The 13613-nt window shown below is 40.1% G+C and overlaps 1 protein-coding gene across 1 annotated transcript in view; it reads right to left on the minus strand.

Moving 5' to 3' along the window:
* Positions 1 to 13613, minus strand: part of PARL (presenilin associated rhomboid like) — a 54401-nt gene that overhangs the window by 5027 nt on the left and 35761 nt on the right.

Raw genomic sequence — 13613 nt, forward strand, 5'->3', positions numbered from 1 at the left:
CACGTGAACATGTGAAACTCAATGTGCAACTGTTCAGTGACTACAATACTTTCCCCACAAAATTTATAAGCCACACATTTCTAGAGTGAGCACAAAGCCTAAAAGCTTTCAGTTATTAACGCAGAAAATAACAAGCAAAGGGGCTGCAAGTCCACTGCACGGTAACCATCTGGACAGAATAAGATGTGCAACAACCAGCATGTGAGTGCTTAATGAACTTCAGGGTTTCATTTAATGACTGAAAAGAAATTCTCAAATTTCCACAAAGCCACTTCACCCAGAGCGTGACATGAATTTGCCCAAAGAAACCCGCATGCATGAACTTGTTCCAAGTATAATGCTTTATCTTAAAAAAAAAAAAAAAAAATCACATGAAATTTGTACCCTACTTCATAATAAAACTATTGAAGATGAGTATATAAAAAACCATTTTCTTTAAAACCTTTGAGCAAAGGTTCTGCTCCACGAAAGCGTTCCATGTCTATCCCATGGCTCTGCATGACCCACCCATCACTGCATCCTCCCGGGGACACACATGCATCAGCCTGCCTCAGAAGCACTTCTCCCAACAACCTCATATTAGAGAATAAAAATCTAAATGTCAGGGCACCTGGGGCTGGCTCAGTCAGTAAAGCATGCAACTCTTGATCTCAGGGTCGTGACTTCAAGCCCCAGGTTGGGCCTAGAGTCTACTTTAAAAACAAAAAACCAAGGGGACGGAGCAAGATGGCGGAGGAATAGGAGACCTGAATTTCGTTTGGTCTCAGGAATTCAGCTAGACAGGGATCAAACCATTCTGAACACTTACAAACTCAACAAGAGATCGAAGAAAAGAATAGCAACAACTCTCTGAACAGAAAAGCGACCACTTTCTGGAAGGTAGGACGTGTGGAGAAGTGAATCTGAGGCGATATTCGGGAGGATAGACGGCGGGGGAGGGGGCCTCCATCGGCCGCTTCTGGCAAGTGATAGAGCCGCGAAGCGCAAAATCGGACCTTTTAGAAGTCGGCTCTGCTGAGGGACGTCGCTCCAGTGGCTAAGCGGGGGGTGGAACCCTAGCGGGACAGTGTGGTCTCAGGACCCTCAGGGTCACAGAAAGACCGGGGGTGCCTGAGTGCAGCAGAGCTCCTGGGTATCACAGCGGGGAAGCCGGCTGCAGACACCGAGCTGAGGCGCAGGCTCTCAGCTCGGGGTTGCCATAAACTGTGATTGGTGACAGTCGGGCCACTGCTCGGCCAGCAGGGACCCAACAAGTGGCAGAGCCGGGGAGACTCCCCTTCCTCCCCTGGGAGGAGCGGCGCGAGAGCGCACCGCAGGGATCTGCTGGGTTTGGAGACTCCACACGGGGTCGGGTGCTAGAGACAGAAACGCTCGGTCAGAGGCCAGGTGAGCACCGAGTGCGGCGGGAGACCTGGAGACGGGAGTGACTGCTTTTCTCTGGGGGCGCACTGAGGAGCGGGGCCCCAAGTTCTAGGCTCCTCCAGGCGCAGATTGGGAGGCCGCCATTTTCACTCTCGTCCTCCAAAGCTGTACGGAGAGCTTGCGGGGGGGGGGGGGGGGGGGGGGGGGGAAGCTCCTGAAAGCAAACCGGGGCAGATTGCTTAGCCCGGCCCAGCAAGGGCGGGGCAATTCCGCCTCCGGCAAAGACATTTGGGAACCACGGCAACAGGCCCCTCCCCCAGAAGATCACCACGAACAGCCAGCCAAGACCAAGTTTACTGATCAATGAGAACGGGAGAACTCCAGCGCTAGGGGAATACTGCACATAGAATTCATGGCTTTTTTACCATGATTCATTAGTCCTTCAAAGTTAATTTTTTTTAATTTTTTGAATTTTTCTTTTTCCCTTTTTCAACCAACATCAATCCCTTTTTTAAAAAAATTTCATTTTTCATTTTTAGAGTCATATTCTATCCCTTCGTAGTAGTTACCCTTATTTTTGGCATATATACATATGTTGTTCTCTCTTTAAAATTTTGAGATACATTTTCTTCCAACATATCAAAATATACCCTAAATCTCTACTGTATGGCTTTGTTCTACTCTCCTGCCTGATCACATTCTCTCCTTTTTTTTAATCTTCTTTTTTCAAACGCCTTATCAATTCTTTTAAAAATTTTTTTATAATTTTCATCTTTACAGTCATATTCCATCCCTTCATCGTATCAACCCTTATTTTGTACATATTTAAGTCTTTCTTTCTTTAAAATTTTAGGAGGCATATTCTTCTAACAGACCAAAAAACACCCAAAATCTAGTGTGTGGCACTGATCTATGCACTACCCTGATCATATTTGATCATATTCTGTTTTTTTTGTTTTGTTTTGTTCTGTTTTATCTTTTTCTTTTTCCTTTTTTTTTCTCTTTCTTTCCCTTTCTTTTCCCCTGGTTTCAGGTCTTTTCTGATTTGTTTAGAGTATATTTTCTGAGGACGTTGTTAACCTGTTAGCATTTTGTTCTCTCATTCATCTATTCTCTAGACAAAATGACAAGACGAAAAACATCACCTCAAGAAAAAAAACAAGAGGCAGTACCATCTGCCAGGGACCTACTCAATACGGACATTAGTATGATGTTGGATGTAGAGTTCAGAATCATGATTTTAAAGATACTCCCTGGGCTTGAAGCATGGAAGTTGTTAGAGAAACGCTTTCTGGAGAAATAAAAGAACTAAAATCTAACCAAGTCGAAATCAAAAAGGCTATTAATGAGGTGCAATCAAAAATGGGGCCGCTAACTGCTAGGATAAATGAGGGAAGAGAGAATCAGCAATACAGAAGCCCAAATGATGGAAAATAAAGAAGCTGAGAAAAAGAGAGATAAACAACTACTGGATCACGAGGGCAGAATTTGAGAGAGAAGCGATACGATAAGACGAAACAACATTAGAATAATTGGGATCCCAGAAGAAGGAGAGAGGGGGGCAGAAGGTATATTGGAGCAAATTATAGCAGAGAACTTCCCTAATGTGGGGAGGGAAACAGGCATCAAAATCGAGGAGGCACAGAGAACCCCTCTCAAAATCAATAAAAATAAGTCAACACCCCGACATCTAATAGTAAAACTTACGAGTCTCAGAGACAAAGAGAAAATCCTGAAAGCAGCTCGGGAGAAGAGATATGTAACCTATAATGGTAGAAACATTAGATTGGCAACAGACCTATCCACAGAGACCTGGCAGGCCAGAAAGGACTGGCATGATATATTCAGAGCACTAAACGAGAAAAATATGCAGCCAAGAATACTATATCCAGCTAGGCTGTCATTGAAAATTGAAGGAGAGAGAAAAAGCTTCCAGGACAAACAAAAACTAAAGGAATTTGCAAACACAAAACCACTCCTACAAGAAATATTGAAAAGGGTCCTCTAAGCAAAGAGAGAGCCTAAAAGCAGCATAGACCAGAAAGGAACACAGACAATATACAGTAACAGTCACCTTACAGGCAATACAATGGCACTAAATTCATATCTTTCAATAGTTCCCCTGAATGTAAATGGGCTAAATGCCCCAATCAAAAGACACAGGCTATCAGATTGGATTAAAAAACAAGACCCATCAATATGCTGTCTGCAAGAGACTCATTTTAGACCCAAAGACACCCCCACATTGAAAGTGAGAGGGTGGAAAACCATTTACCATGCTAATGGACACCAAAAGAAAGCTGGGGTGGCAATCCTTATATCAGACAAATCAGATTTTAAAACAAAGACTGTAATAAAGGATGAGGAAGGACACTATATCCTACTTAAACAGTCTATCCAACAAGATCTAACAATTGTAAATATCTATGCCCCTAACATGGGAGCAGCCAATTATATAAGGCAATTAATAACAAAAGCAAAGAAACACACTGACAATACAATAATAGTGGGGGACTTTAACACCCCCCCGACTGAAATGGACAGATCATCTAAGCAAAAGATCAACAAGGAAATAAAGACTTTAAATGACACACTGGACCAAATGGACTTCACAGACATATTCAGAACATTCCATCCCAAAAGCAACGGAATACACATTCTTCTATAGTGCCTATGGAACATTCTCCAGAATAGATCACATCCTAGGTCACAAATCAGGTCTCAACTGGTACCAAAATATTGGGATCATTCCCTGCATATTTTCAGACCACAATACTTTGAAACTAGAACTCAATCACAAGAGGAAAGTCAGAAAGCACTCAAATACATGGAGGCTAAAGAGCATCCTACTAAAGAATGAATGGGTCAACCAGGAAATTAAAGAAGAATTAAAAAAATTCATGGAAACCAATGAAAATGAAAACACAACTCTTCAAAATCTTTGGGATGCAGCAAAGGCAGTCCTAAGAGGAAAGTATACAGCAATACAATCCTTTCTCAAGAAACAAGAAAGGTCTCAAATACACAACCTAACCCTACACCTAAAGGAGCTAGAGAAAAAAACAGCAAATAAAGCCTAACCCAGCAGGAGAAGAGAAATCATAAAGATTAGGGCAGAAATCAATGAAATAGACACCAAAAGAACAGAACAGATCAACGAAACTAGGAGCTGGTTCTTTGAAAGAATTAACAAGATTGATAAACCCTTGGCCAGACTTACCAAAAAGAAAAGAGAAATGACCCAAATCAACAAAATCATGAATGAAAGAGGAGAGATCACAACCAACACCAAAAGAAATACAATTATAAGAACATATTATGAGCAACTCTATGCCAGCAAATTAGATAACCTGGAGGAAATGGATGCATTCCTAGAGATGTACCAGGAAGAAATAGAAAACCTGAACAACCTATAACCACTAAGGAAATTGAAGCAGTCATCAAAAATCTCCTAACAAACAAAAGCCCAGGGCCAGATGGCTTCCCAGGGGAATTCTACCAAACATTTCAAGAAGAATTAATACCTATTCTTCTGAAACTGTTCCAAAAAATAGAAATGGAAGGAAAACTTCCAAACTCATTTTATGAGGCCAGGATTACCTTGATCCCAAAACCAGACAAAGACCCCATCACAAAGGAGAATTACAGACCAATATCCTTGATGAACATGGATGCAAAAATTCTCACCAAAATACTAGCCAATAGGCTCCAACAGTACATTAAAAGGATTATTCACCATGACCAAGTGGGATTTAATCCTGGGCTGCAAGGTTGGTTCAACATCTGCAAATCAATCAACGTGATACAATACATTAACAAAAGAAAGAACAAGAATCATATGATCCTCTCAATAGATGCAGAAAAAGCATTTGACAAAGTACAGCATCCTTTCTTGATCAAAACTCTTCAGAGTATAGGGATAGAGGGTACATACCTCAATATCATAAAAGCCATCTATGAAAAACCTACAGCCAATATCATTCTCAATGGGGAAAAGCTGAGACCTTTTCCCCTAAGGTCAGGAATGCGGCAGGGATGTCCACTATCACCACTGCTATTCAACATAGTATTAGAAGTCCTAGCCACAGCAATCAGACAACAAAAAGAAATCAAAGGCATCCAAATCGGCAAAGAGGAAGTCAAACTCTCACTCTTTGCAGATATGATACTTTATGTGGAAAACCCAAAAGACTCCACCCCAAAACTGCTAGAACTCATACAGGAATTCATAAAGTGGCCCGATATAAAATCAATGCACAGAAATCAGTGGGATTCCTATACACCACCACCAAGACAGAAGAGAGAGAAATTAAGGAGTCGATCCCATTTACAATTGCACCCAAAACCATAAGATACGTAGGAATAAATCTAACCAAAGAGGCAAAGGATCTGTACTCAGAAAACTATAAAATACTCATGAAAGAAATTGAGGAAGACACAAAGAAATGGAAAAACGTTCCATGCTCATGGATTGGAAGAACAAACATTGTGAAGATGTCAATGCTACCTAGAGCAATCTACACATTCAATGCAATCCCCATCAAAATACCATCCACTTTTTTCAAAGAAATGGAACAAATAATCCTAAAATTTGTATGGAAGCAGAAAAGACCCCGAATAGCCAGAGGAATGTTGAAAAGGAAAAGCAAAGCTGGCGGCATCACAATTCCGGACTTCTAGCTCTATTACAAAGCTGTCATCATCAAGACAGTATGGTACTGGCCCAGAAACAGACACATAGATCAATGGAACAGAACAGAGAGCCCAGAAATGGACCCTCAACTCTATGGTCAACTGATCTTTGACAAAGCAGGAAAGAATGTCCAATGGAAAAAAGACAGTCTCTTCAACAAATGGTCTTGGGAAAATTGGGACAGCCACATGCAGAAGAATGAAACTGGACCACTTCCTTACACCACACACAAAAATAGACTCCAAATGGTTGAAAGACCTAAATGTGTCCATCAAAATCCTAAAGGAGAACACAGGCAGCAACCTCTTCGACCTCAGCCACAGCAACTTCTTCCTAGAAACATCGCCAAAGGCACGGGAAGCCAGGGCAAAAATGAACTATTGGGATTTCATCAAGATAAAAAGCTTTTGCACAGCAAAAGAAACAGTCCACAAAACCAAAAGACAACCGACAGAATGGGAGAAAATATTTGCAAATGACATATCAGATAAAGTGCTACTATCCAAAATCTATAAAGAACTTATCAAACTCAACACCCAAAGAACAAATAATCCAATCAAGAAATGAGCAGAAGACATGAACAGACATTTTTCCAAAGAAGACATCCAAATGGCCTACAGACACATGAAAAAGTGCTCAACATCGCTCGGCATCAGGGAAATTCAAATAAAAACCTCAATGAGATACCACCTCACACCAGTCAGAATGGCTAAAATTAACAAGTCAGGAAATGACAGATGTCGGCGGGGATGTGGAGAAAGGGGAACCCTCCTACACTGTTGGTGGGAATGCAAGCTGGTGCAACCACTCTGGAAAACAGTATGAAGGTTCCTCAAAAAGTTGAAAATAGAGCTACCCTACGATCCAGCAATTGCACTACTGGGTATTTACCCCAAAGATACAAATGTAGGAATCCGAAGGGGTACGTGCACCCCAATGTTTATAGCAGCAATGTCCACAATAGCCAAACTGTGGAAAGAGCCAAGATGTCCATCGACAGATGAACGGATAAAGAAGATGTGGTATATATACACAATATACACAATGGAATATTATGCAGCCATCAAAAGGAAAGAGATCTTGCCATTTGCAACGACGTGGACGGAACTGGAGGGTGTTATGCAACTGGAGGGTGTTATGCTGAGTGAAATAAGTCAATCAGAGAAAGACACGTATCATATGACCTCGTTGATATGAGGAATTTTTAACCTCAGGAAACAAACTGAGGGTTGCTGGAGTGGTGGGGGGTGGGAGGGATGGGGTGGCTGGGTGACAGACATTTGGGAGGGTATGTGCTATGGCGAGTGCTGTGAATTGTGCAAGACTGTTGAATCACAGATCTGTACCTCTGAAACAAATAATGCAATATATGTTAAGAAAAAAGAAAGAAGAAGATAGCAGGAGGGGAAGAATGAAGGGGGTTAAATTGGAGGGGGAGACGAACCATGAGAGATGATGGACTCTGAAAAACAAACTGAGGGTTCTAGAGGGGAGGGGTGTGGGGGGATGGGTTAGCCTGGTGATGGGTATTAAAGAGGGCACATTCTGTGTAAAGCACTGGGTGTTATGCACAAACAATGAATCATGGAACAGTACATCAAAAAAAAAAAAACTCTAAATTTCACAACCTTATGATCAATAAGTCAACCATTTCTTGTTATAGTTGAAATTCTTGTTGTAGTTGAAATTATAATGGCTGTATTTTTTTTAAATCATTAGTTTTTCCAGGTTGGTATATAACCTTCATAACTTAAATGTATAATGGCTATGAAATATCTTCTGGATAAATAATGCTAATTTAACTAAACTCTTAATATTAGACACCTTCCCATTTCCTCTAAATGGTAGAATACTTGAGAAATTAGATCATAATCCCTAGGTTCACACTAAATCTCACAATAGTCATTCATCCAAATACTTGAGGCCTACTTTGTATCAGGCACTATGTTAGATGGTGGGGGTACAGAGGGGAACAAAACCAGCAGTCCCTTCCTTAATGGAGCTTACAGAGGGGCAGTAGTAAAAAGAAAATATGATCAGCTATGATGGGGAAGTAGGGCATACTGTGGCAGCACATGGAAGGGAGAGCTGATGTAAGCTCAGGGGTCGTTAAGTGACATCAAATTTTGCATGGAAGGGTTACCAGGCACTGGCCAATCTTTAGAAGGGCAGAAGATGAGAAGAGTGTTCCAGGCAGAAAACCAGCTTGAACCAAGCCTGGAGATCAGAGAGTATGGTGAGGGGGGAAAATGCAAAGAAGCTGAGTGCAGCTGGAGGCCAAGGGGAGAGCAAAGGAGGCCAGCGCTTTAACTTCACTCTTCTGCCAAAGTTCTCAGTTCTAGTCACTTATTAAAAATAATAAAACTCTGGGGCACCTGGCTCACTCAGTTGGTAGAGCATGTGACTCAATCTTAGGGTTGAGTTCAAGCCCCACGTTGGGTGTAGCGATTACTTAAAAATCTTTAAAAAAATAAAAAATAAATATAATAAATAATAATAAAACTTCCGTGAGGGACATTCTACAAAATATATTCCCACTATTCTTCAAAAGCATCAAAGTCATGAAAGACAAGGAAAGACCGAGAAACCATCACAGACTGGAGGATACTAAAAAGACATGATAATTAAATGCAATGTAGTATCCTGGGGAAAAAAAAAAAGAACACCATGGGAAAATTGGAAATCCAAATATAGTCTGCAGTTTAACAATGCTCTACCAATGTTAATTTTTTAGTTTGGTAAGTTATGGTTATAGAAGATGTTAACATTAGGAAAAACTAATGAGATGTACACCTTCACTCTTTTAACAACCATCAGAGCAAAAACTGATTCAAGCCAGAATAATCAATGGATGCTATTTAAGGGGGGGGTGAGGAAGTTGACAAACAAGAAATCCTGATACTTACATAAATCCCAAAAGCACCTTCTCACAAATTACACATTAATTTTAAAAGGTAAACTAACTTTACAGTAGAGAAGCTGGATAACAACAGTCAACAAATGGACAATAAGGAACAAATGGGCATTATGTGCCTCCAGTTGTGGTACCCGAGGGCGTAACACCACTCGTGTAGCATTCCAACCAAAAAACACACCATCAGCATCTCATCATGAGGAAATGTGACAAACCCAATTGATGGACATTTTATTAAATAACTGACCTGTATTGTTCAAAACTGTTATTGACATGGGAAAAAAAAAAAAGGGCTGACCAAAAGCAACAAGCAGGACTACATCAAACCCAAAACCTTCTGTACAGCAAAGGAAACTGTCAACAAAATGAAAAGGCAACCTTCCAAATGCAAGAAAATATTTGCAAATTATATCCGGTAAGGGATTAATTTCTGAAATAAAGAATTCATATAACTCAATAGCAAAAAAACACGATCCAATTTAAAAAGGGAAGATCTGCAGACATTTAGATGGTCAGCAGACACATGAAAAGGTGCTCAGTATCACTAATCATCAGGGAAATACAAATCAAAATCACAATGAGGTATCACTTCACACTTGTTAGAATGGCTATTAGCAAAAAGAAAATAGTAAGTGTTGGCAAGGATGTGGAGAAAAAGGAAACCTCATGCACCATTGATGGGACTGTAAATTGGTGCAACCACTATGGAAAACAGCATGGAAGTTCCTCAAAAAATTAAAAACAGAGGGGCACCTGGGTGGCTCAGTCAGTTGGGCAACCAACTCCTGATTTCGGCTCAAGTCATGATCTCAGGGTCTGGAGATCAAGCCCATTATGGGCTCCGTGCTTAGCACAGAGTCTGCTTAAGATACTCTCTCTCCTTTGCCCCTCCCCTCGCTCGTGCACTCTCTCGATAAATTATTAATTAAATCATTAAAAAAATTAAAAACAGAATTTTCATATGATCCAATAGCTCCACTCCTGGCTATTTATCCAGAGACACTAACTCAAAAAGGTATATGCACCCCCATGTTCATACTAGAGTTATTTATAATAGCTAAGATAGGGAAACAACCTAAGCGTCCATTGATGAAGAAAACGTGGTGTGTACACATACACATACATATACACACACACACACACACACACGGATATTATTCAACCATTAAAAAGAAGGAAACCTTGGGGTGCCTGGGTGGCTTGGTCAGTTGGGTGTCTGACTCATGATTTCGGCTTGGGTCATGATTTCAGGGTTGTGAGATTGAGCCCTGTGCTGGGCTCTGGGCTTAGCATGGAATCTGCTTGGGATTCTCTCCCTCTCCCTCTGCTCTTGCCCCTCCCCTTGCTCATGCATGCAATCTCTATAATAATAAAATCATGAAGGAAAGAAGGAAGGAAGGAAACCTTGCCATTTGTGACAACATGGATTGACCTTAAGGGCATTATGTTAAGTGAAATAAGCCAGAGAAAGAAAAATACTGTATGATTTCACTTATGTATGGAATCTTAAAAAAACAAAAAGCAAGCTCACATATGGAGAGAACAGACTGGTAGCTACCAGAGTCTGGGATGTGGAGAGCCAAAATGGGTGAAGGGGGTCAAAAGGTACAGACTTCCAATTATAAAATAGGTAAGTCATGGGGATGTAATGTACAGCATGGCAACCACAGTTAATACTACTGTGTTGCATATCTGAAAGTTGCTGAGAGAACAGATGTTAAAAGTTCTTATCGCAAGGAAAAATATGTTTAGCTATAAATGGTAACAGACTTACTCTTAACTATGTTAACTAGACTTACTGTGGTGATCATTTTGCAATATATACAAATATCAAATCATTATTTGAAACTAAAATGTTACGTCAATTATACTTCAATTAAAAAAAAAAAAAGGGGGGCTGCGGAAGGAAATGTTCCAGCTTTTAGAAGACCAGAGAGACATAACCACTAAATGCAATACATGATCTTAGAGGGGGAAAAAATAGCTACTAGATATTATTGGGACAAGTGACAAAAACTGGAATATGTTCTATAAATGAAGTTAAAGTATTATATCAATATTAAATTTCCTGAATTTGATAACTGAACTGTGGAAAGATACAAGAATATTCATATTCTTAGAAATATACACTGAAGTATTTAGGGGTAAAAAGGGCATGATATATGCAACCTACTTGCAAACAGTTCAGAAAAAATAGTATGTAGATATAGAGAAAATGGTAGTGAAATGTGGCAAAATGTTAAAAACTGGTGACTGTGGTTCAAGAGTCTTTTGCAGTTCTTTCAAAGTGAAACACAGACTTAAATGTAAAACGTACACTATGTACGGATATAATTTTTTGTTTCATAAGTAAATTTTCATAAACAATTCTTTATCCATATAATCTTCATAACTATAATTGTTCACGTGTGATTTTTTTGCACGATGAATTTTATTTTTTTATTTTTTGCACGATGAATTTTAAATGAATTTGCTCTAAGGGGCTTTGTGTTTCCACAAGCTAGTGAGTACAGCTAAAAACCCTGGCATTACATGTAAAACAAACATAAGAAGACTCTAAAAGGCTGAGTGAAGAAAGCAGACCAGCAAGGAACCCTGGGATCTAAGGAATGACACAGTAGTGAGTCCCCTGGGTTTTCTTTTGGCCTCACATAACTCAGACTTGGCTCTGGAGAAGCTCATCGCCTGGAAACATCAAAGAACTGAGACAAAATGGGTCCATCCCCACACCCTAAAATGCTCTCTGTAGCCAAAGGACCAAGAAAGGGTAGCCTAGCAAGACAATCAACTTTTAGATAATAACCACTCTACACCAGCCAAACAAAAGAACAAGCTGTGGCCCAATCCCCATCAACAAAGGCTGAGGGGAGAGCCTAGACTTCTACCCTTGCAGACTGCAACCCGGCATCCCAATACTATCGACAGGGTAGTATCAGTGGAAGTCATGTAGGCAGCAGTAACAAGGCCCTGTTCCTCCTAGCCAAGAGAGGTCTACAAGGAGACTGAACTCCCAGAACTCCCAGTCATGCCCTTTAGTAACAAGAGCCCTGTCCCCTAGGTGTCAAAGGAGGTTGAATAGGAAACCTGGACTACTTCCACCTCACCAGACACTAATGGTCAACACATCCCTTCCCCTCATCAGAGGATGAGGGGAACAGTAGATTTAAATAAGATTCAAAGTCTCATAATATCCAAAATGTTCAGGTTTCATTTAAAAAATCACTCACCATACCAAGAACCAGAAAAATCTCAACTTGAATGAGAAAAGACAACAGACCCCAGCGAGATGACACAGATATTGTCTGACAAACATTTTGGTTTTTAAGATTTTATTTATTTGAGAGAGAGAGAGCATGCTAGCATGCAAGTGGGGGGGCGGGCACAAAGGAAGAGGATCTCAAGCAGACTCCCCGCTGAGCGCAGACCTGGTCGGGGCTTGATCCCATCCCATGAGATCATGACCTGAGCGAAAACAAGAGTCAGCTGTCCAACCGACTGAGCCACTCAGGTGCCCTGTCTGACAAGCATTTTTAAACAGCAATTATAAAAATGCTTTAATGAGCGATTACAAACATGCTTGAAATGAGTGAAAAACAGCACAGAAATAGAAAAGCTGAAAGAAACAGAAGACACCATGAACAATGTAAACTTTAGAACAGAAAAATATAGTACCCTAAATAAAAACACTCAATAAATGGGCCAAGCCAGAATGGAAAGGACAAAGAAAATAATTAGTGAACTTGAAACAGAATAGTAATTACCCAGTCTGGACAACAGAAAGACAAGACCAAAAAAAATTAACCAAATTTCAGGGACCCATGAGATTATAAGTGATCTAATATCATGTCATCAGAGTTCCAGAAGAGGGAGGAAGAGTGAGGCTGAAAAAGTATGTGAAATAGTAATGGCTGAAAATTTCCCAAAAGACATAAACTCTAGATTCAAGAAGCTAAGCAAACCCCAAACAAGATCAACACAAAGATATCCATGACAAGACAGGGTCAAACTTGTGAAAACTCAAGACAAAGAAAAAACTCTTCAAAGAGATCAGCAACAACTTACCTATAGGCAAAAAGCTATTTGAACAACAAAGGATTTCTCTTCAGAGACTATGGAGGCCAAAAAGAAGTGGCACAATATTTTTCGTGTGCCAAAAGAAATGTCAGCCTGCAATTTTTTATCCAGTGAAAATATCCTTCAGAAATGAAGGGGCAGACATTCTCAAAGAAAAACCTAAGAGAATTTATCACTAGCAGATCTACCTAAAAGAATGGCTAAAGGAAATTCCTTCAATAAAAAGAAAATGATAGATGGAAGAAATCTTGAAGCATCAGGGCAGAAGAACAATGGAAAAAGTAAAAATTATGCATAAATACAATAGTTTTCTCCTCCCTTGGAATTTTCTAAATGATGCTTAGTGGTTGAGCACATATAACAACAACAGTGGCCGATATTCTAAATGTACGCAGAGGAAATATTTAAGGCAATTATAATTTGAGGAAGATACAGGGATGAAAATGGAGGTACGGTTTCACTTCACTCAACCACCACCAGTACACTGTGATAAGTGATGTATGTGTATGTATGTATGCATATATATGTATATATATATATTGCAATACCTAGAGCAGCCACTAAGAAAGT

Source organism: Zalophus californianus, chromosome 1 (assembly GCF_009762305.2).
Source record: "Zalophus californianus isolate mZalCal1 chromosome 1, mZalCal1.pri.v2, whole genome shotgun sequence".
In the NCBI taxonomy this organism is placed as follows: Eukaryota; Metazoa; Chordata; class Mammalia; order Carnivora; family Otariidae; genus Zalophus; species Zalophus californianus.